Source organism: Tupaia chinensis, unplaced genomic scaffold (genome assembly GCF_000334495.1).
Source record: "Tupaia chinensis unplaced genomic scaffold, TupChi_1.0 Scaffold000289_1, whole genome shotgun sequence".
NCBI lineage: Eukaryota > Metazoa > Chordata > Mammalia > Scandentia > Tupaiidae > Tupaia > Tupaia belangeri.
In genome coordinates this window covers 1,263,983-1,271,475 of record NW_006159774.1, presented here as the reverse complement: position 1 = coordinate 1,271,475, position 7,493 = coordinate 1,263,983, and positions in this window count along the sequence as shown.

Genomic DNA, 7,493 nt, shown 5'->3' with positions numbered 1-7,493 from the left:
GCGTCTCTCTCTCTGTCTGTCTTTGGTGACTGTACACGTCCTATTGCAAATTTTAAGACTATTAATAATTGGGCCAGCAGGTGCTGGACTCCCACATGGGTGACTGTGGTTTTAAGTTCTAGACCTGGCGGTTTGAGTCCCAGACCTGACAGCTTGAAAAATACGCCGGGCTTGGGACCAGCAGGTGGTGTGGTGGTTAAGGCTCTGGAATACTCCCACATGGCCAACCATGGTTCAAATCCTGGATCTGGTGGCTTGCTTTCCCACTTTCCCCCTCTCTCTCTTTCTCTCTCTCGCTCTCTCTCTCTGCGTCTCTCTCTGGTCAAATTAAAACAAATGAATGAATAAGTAAAATTAAATAAATAATTCTTTTAAAAAAAAAAGAAGGAGAAAAATATGCTGGGCATGTGTGCATGCATGCCCAGAATCCAGGGAGGAGAGTGGAGGAGAAAGGATTGGGATGTAGCCATCCCCCCAACTGCAGGGGAGCGATTTCTCACTTTCTCTTTCACTGTCTCTCTCTCTCTGGCAAGTCCATGCACCCTGTGGCAAAATTAATTAATTAATTAAATTAAATTAAATAAATAATTAAAAAAAATTAAAGACTAAGAGGACACACAAAGCACCCGACAAGGCACGCAGCCTGTGTACGTGCCAATGGACACGGGTGGAGAAATTTCTGGCAATTAGGAGGTGAGTGAGCGGACATGGATTCATTCATTTGTTCAGGGAATGCGACAATGAGAAACACTGGGATGGGACCAGCAGTTGGTGTAATGGCTATGTCGCTGGACTCCCACGTAGTTGACTGCACCTCGAGTCCTGGACCCGGTGGCTTAAACTCACACCAGGCACGTGTGCGTACGTGCCCAAGAGGAGAATGGAGGAGAAGGGATTGCGGCGTGGCCATCCCCCCTGGGGAGTCATTTCTGGCTTTCTGTGTCTTTCTCTCTGTGTCTTTCTGGCGAGCGCACGCGACCTATAGCAAAAACCTCTCAAAAAAAAAAAAAAAAATCGAAACCCTGAGATGACCGAATGCTCGGCCCCAGGGTAGTCAGGGTAGTGGCACACTCCTGCAGTGGTCACGCAGTGAAGGTGCAGGCCCCACTGCGATGATCAGCGCTGGGAAGGAGAGTGCCCTGGGTCACAGGCATGTAGTGTGGAGGCCAAGGGAGGCTCTCCTGAGGAGGTGACATTCAGCTACCCCTGGAGGAAGGAAACTGAGCCACTTGGGAAGGGGACAGAGGAAAGCGTTCGGGAGAAAGGGACTGGTGTGCAGATGTGCTGCCTAGTTGAGGGCCTGGCAGCTGGCAGGGGTGGCTGAAGAGGGAACAGCTGGTGGCGAGAAGTGGGGCTGGGCCAGACCTCCAGGACTCGGTAGGCCAGTGAAGGCAAGAAGCCATTCGAAGTTTCTGAGCAGGGGCGAGCAGATGGCGTAGCAGTTACATCATTGAACTTCCACATGTCCAACCTCAGCTGAAGTCCTGGACTCGGTGGCTTGAAAATCATCCCAGATGTATGAGTGCGTGCCCAAGATCCTGGGAGGAGAATGGAGGAGAAGGGATTGTGGGGTAAACATCTCTCATGAAGGGTGATTTCTCACTTTCCCTCATTCTCTATCTCTCTCTCCCTGGAGAGTGCATATACCCTAAAGCAAAAACCTCTTAAAGAAAGAAAGAAATTAAAGAAAGAAAAAGAGAGAAATGAAAGAGAGAGAGAGAGAGAGAGAGAGAGAGAGAGAGAAGGAAACGAAAGAAAGTTTTTAAGCAGAAGTGGGGTCTTACGGTTGAATCTGTGCTTTGAAACTTCATGAGGAAAACCAGTGGAGGGGCCCACTGGGTGCAGAGAAGCAGCTCAGTACTTACTGAAGTCCAGACAAGAGGTGACAGAGCCTGAGCATTTGGAAATGCCCATCTGCAGAAGGACAGTGGTGGAGGCTGTGACGTCACACAGAGGAAGATGCCTGCAAAGCGTCTAGAAGGGTCAAGTTTGACAGTCTCAAACTCCAACTTCTATCGCTCAGGAGGGATAGATGAGGTAGCCAAGAAGGGAAGAAAGTGACCAGGAGACAAACTGGGAGGGTGTGGGGAGATGGAAGGGAGCAGAAGTTTCCACGGGGGTAAGTATTGACCAGAGGTCAGGAGAGATGAGGTGGAAAAGTATTCCTTGGTTGGGGTCTTCTGAGAGCCATGAAGAAGATGACCAGCTATAAATAGGGGTGGGACTCCTGCCTCGTGAGGCCATTTGCATGGGGCAGGGTGCCATCAGTGGTTTGCATCCCTGTCACCACGATAGTATTGCATTGTCCAGTGAGATCTGGCTCAGAGAACTGGCCCCTTAGCTCGGGAATCTCACCAGAACTCTGGAAGCACCCAGGACTGTTCTTTTGCAGTGACCGTATCGCCCAACTGTATTTGTTTGCTTGTACAACATGTAGCCTCGGCCAGTTCATCTTCCAGAGTCTGGACCATAAGCAGTTGGCGATCTTGTGTGCTGCCTTGATGAGAGCTCCTGACAAGTGGACATATGTGGATTTTGCATATAGAGTGCAGACGATGCATTCGGCGAATCGATTCAGATGCATCCCTGGGGAAGGTGCCGCAGGCTCTGTCGCCCCTGCAGATGGAAGCTGGCAAGGAAAAGATGGGTCCAGATTGGGATCCTTGGGCTACGTGTGAGAACAGATTGGAGGGGGCCAGGGAGAACATGGGGAGATGAGCGAGGTCTGTGGTTCTGAAATCCACATGGAGCCTCGTCAGGCGTGGGACAAAGGACAGGAAGAAGGAGCACTAACGGAGCATCTTCTGACCCTCACATCTCTTGGGCCAGCCTCCAGGCGCGTGCTCTTGTTCCAAACTAGAGACCACCTCCTGGAATTTTTTTTTTTTTTAAGAGAGATTTTTACTATAGGGTGCGTGTGCTCACTAGAGAGACAGAGATAAACAGAGAGACAGAAAGTGAGAAATCACCCCCGTGAGGATAGCCATGCTGCAATCCCTTCTCCTACATTCTCCTCTCAGGATTTTGGGCACACATGCACAATACATGATGTGAGTTTTAAGCCGCTCAGTCCGGGACTTGAACTGCAATCCACTGTGTGGGTGTCCAGTGACATAACCATTACACCATCTGCAAATCCCCCCTCCCCATAATTTAAAAATTGATGTATTTATTCTAGTTTGCTTTAGGGCACATGCAATCACCAGAGAGAGAGGGAAAGTGAGAAATTACCTTCTGGGGGCGCGATCCCTTCTCCACCATTCTCCTCTTGGGACTTTGGGTGCACATGTGCACACACCCAGCAAGTTTCTCAAGCCACCGGGTTCAGGACTGGAACTATTCAGTTGGCTATGTGGGACTAGATGCCTTAACCACCAGGCTGCCAGCTAGCCTGACCCCCTAGAATCTTTTATCAGCCTCCCACTGTCATAGTAACCCTGTTGAATTCCATCCACCCTCCCCTGCAAACACCTTCCTCTGGCCAATAGTCACATAATTGCTACCTAGACCAAGAATGGGGCCATACATCTCGCCTCTGGGATTGCATCGAGTCTTCCTAATAACCTCTTGAGATAGGTCCTAATCACATCCTACTAGTGCAGATCGAGAAACGACGGTTCGGAGGGATGTGGCATGGTAGCTGCCTAGGTCACACAGCTGGCAAGTGACTTGGCCTGACTCTCTGACCCTAAAGGTCATGTTACTATTAAGAAACTTCCCCAACAGGGGGCAGGGTTGCTTTTCCTTTTGAGAGTTTGGCATGACCTCTTTTGGTTTCTGAGTATTTGGATCCACTGGGTCCTTTGGTTCAGTCAACAAAGGTTCCGGAGGCCAGGCTCTGGGTAGGTGGTGGTTCAGACTAGATTCGTGATTTGGTAGGGCACAGTCTGCTCTATGAGACAGACCCACGGCTAGGTGAGACCATCCGCAGTGTGGTAAATACAGACCGTGGAGTGGGCAGCCACCATCTGCCTGGAGGAGTAGGAGAAGACCCGCAGGGGCTTCCCCTGGTGGAGCGCCAGGGCTGGCTTGCAGTAGAAGAAGCAGGCTCTGGTCCCGCAGAGGACAGGCACTTCAGGAAGAGCATGTGTTCTGTGCAAACTCATAAAGGCATGACGGAGGTTAGGAGTTTGGGGGGCCTAGTTACACGGTGGCATTTAAGTGGGGAAGGGTCTAGTTGACTGGGATGAGGGTGTGAGGGACCCCAGTGGAGACTTGGCCTGGGGCTACTCATGTTCTTAAGAGTTACTGAGCACTTTGCCACGAGCCAGGCTTTCTGCTGAGCATTTTACAAACATGATAACCACTGAATTTTAATGATTTTTTAAAAAATAAGTATTTATTTAATTTTATTTATTATTATTATTTTTTAATTTGCAATAGGGCATGTGTACATGAGAGAAAGACAGAGAGAGAGAAACATGAGAAAGCAAGCTGCCAAGTCTGGGACTTGGTCATGTGGGAGTTCAGTGCCTTAACATGCCACTTGCTGGCTCATAACCACCTTATTAAAGTAAAGGAACTGTTGTCTGAAGCAGGACTGGATTTCTTTTTCTTTCTTTCTTTCTTTTCTTTTTCTTTCTTTTTTTTTTTTTGGAGAGGCTTTTGCCATAGGGCGTGTGCGCTCGCCAGACAGACAGAGACATAGAGACAGAAAGCAAGAAATCACCCCCCAGAGGAAAGAGAAAGCAAGCCACCAGGTCTGGGACTTAAACCGTGATCAGCCATGTGAGAGTCCAGTGCCTCTAACCACCACACCACTTGCTGGTCTCAGGACTGGATTTCATGCGAGCTCTGATTTTATGTGGTCTCAGTGACCAGCCCACGATTTGTTTATTCATGCTTGTTCTGTACCTTAAGAAAAGTTATGACGAATAAGACAAACTTCTTTTCTTTGGAGAGGTTTTTGCTATAGGGCGCGTGCGCTCGCCAGACAGACAGAGGGAGACAGAGAGACAGAAAGCGAGAAATCACCCCCCAGAGGGGATGGTCACTCCACAATTCCTTCTCCTCCATTCACCTCTCGGGATCTTGGGCACGCACGCACATGCGCCTCCGGTGTGAGTTGTAAGCTACCGGGTCTGGGACGCGAACCACGGTCGACTACATGGGAGTTCAGCGACATAGCCATTACACTAACTGCTGGTTCCCAAGACAAACTTCTATACACCTACTGTCCCAGTCAAGAAACAAAACCTTACCAAGGGGCTGGATGGTGGCGCAGTGGTAAAATGTGACATTCGGTGAGGCACGTGGGCAGGTTCTCAGTTCATGTCCGGAGACTTCCCTGAGTACTCTGGGCATGCGTGTACCCGTGGTCTGGGGCTGGCTGAGGCTGGGGATAGATTGCAGTGTCAAGACCTCTTGCCATCTCTTTCTCTTTCTGTCTCTCTCACTTGTGAAATTAATAAAATTTAAAACAAACAAACAAACCAACAAACCCTTACAAAATGGGTGAAGACCTCTCTTTATACTACCCTAATGAACATCTTCCTCCACCCCTAGAGGTGAATACTTTGCTGAATAGTGTATTTATTATTCCTTTGAATGTTTTTATACTTTTATTACATCTGTGCATTTCCATGCTGTATGTAGGATCTCATTCCGTGTGTTTAAAAAGTCTGTATGAGTGATATCACAGAACTTGATCTTCTGCACCAGGCTCTCCCTCCTTCATTTGAGATTCTAGCAGACCTCTAGTCATTCATTTCGCTGTAGTATAGCGTTTCCCTGACCACACCACAGTTCAGGTATGCTTCTTCTGTTAATGGACATCAGGGCTGTTGCCCATTCGTCACTGGTATAGACACTGTGGCAATGAGATTCCCTATCTACGTCCCCAAACTGAAGACTCTGGGTCACCTGGGCAACTTTAATATTTCTAGATGTGCTGAACTGTTTCCTAGAGTGGCTGAACCCATTTCCCCTCCTGCCAGCAGAGGATGATGATAATTCTCCATTTCACCATGCTCCATATCTCTGTGGTCCCACTCTAGGTTTCTGTGTCAGTCTCACGCGTGCGAAGTGGCACTTTATGAGGTCTTGTTTTGCATTTCCCTGATTACTAAGTGAGATCGATGACTATCTCTACATATGTTTATTGGCCATCCTTGTTTCCTTTCTTGTGAATTGCCTGTTTGTATATTTTAGCTAATTTTCTGCTGTTTCTTTTGAAAAGTGATTTGTTGTAGGCCTTTGTATATTTTGGATGTTGTGTTGTAAATTACATCTTTTGATAAACAGAAGCTTTATGTTTTAACTGAATGTATTGATGGTGTGTGATTTCTGGGTCTTCTTTAAGAAATCCTTTCTTTTTTTCTTTTCTTTTTTTGGGGAGAGATTTCTGCTCCAAGGCACATGTGCTCGCCAGAAAGACAAAGAGACAGAAAGTGAGAAATCATCCTCCAGGGGTGATGGCCACCCCACAATCCCTTCTCCTCCATTCTCCTCTCGGAATCTTGGGCACGCGCACACAGGCACCCGGCGTAAATTTTAAGCCACCAGGTCCGGGACTTGAACTGCTGTCGACTACACGGGAGCCCAGCGACATAACCATTACGCTAACTGCTGGTCCCAAGAAATCCTTTCCTATTGTGAAGTTTTTTATGTGTGTGTTTTCAACATACCTGGAATTAGTTCTTTTTGTATGGTGTGAGATCGGGATCTCACCTCATTTTCTCTAATATAAACATCAATGGCTTCAGCACCATTTGCAGAAGAGTGTGCATTTTGCCTGCTGACCTGCAGTGCCATATCTGCTCCATCTTTTGATATGTGGGAGTCCATTTCCATAGCCTCTGTTCTAGTCCACTGGCTTATTGGTCTGCCCTTATGCCAATACCATATGTTCTAACTGTACCTTTTTAGGTCTGTATCACCTTCTCTCCTTGAATTAGAAGAACTAGTGACATCCTGAGAGCCGATCCAAGTCGTACCATCTTTGTACTCCTCTCATCACTCATCCCATGACAACCACATACTGCATCTGTTTATAAGAGGGTTTCTCATATACTGGCCCTCAGGGTCCTAAAACTCCCTTTCGCAGAAGAGGAAACTGAGGCACGGAGGTGAGATGACTTGCCAAGGTCACACAGTCAGCAAGTGTTAGATGAGGGGTTCTATGGGATCTCAAAGCCACTCTGTCATCCATCTCGTCTTGTCCATGCTCTGAGTAGCTCTACTGACCCTGGTATGGGGTTTTCACTGCTTCCTGTCCTCCTTAAGCAAGTGCACCAGCTTCTGTGGTGTGGTGCATTTCTGAAGGCCTCTCCTCAGTGCTGGAGACCCCTAGGAAGTGTGGGAACTGTAAGTGTGCATTTCATGGAAAGTAAAGTGGGAGGCTTGGGGTCAGCACCAAGAGGCCGAGCCAGGTTCCAGAACCAATTGAAAGTGCCCCATCCCGGGCGTGCACTTGGGCCCAGGCTGCTGCCTTCAGTGAGGACGTTGGCTTCTCCCAGGAATTAGAGGCGTCCTCCCGCCCTCCCGCCTCGAGA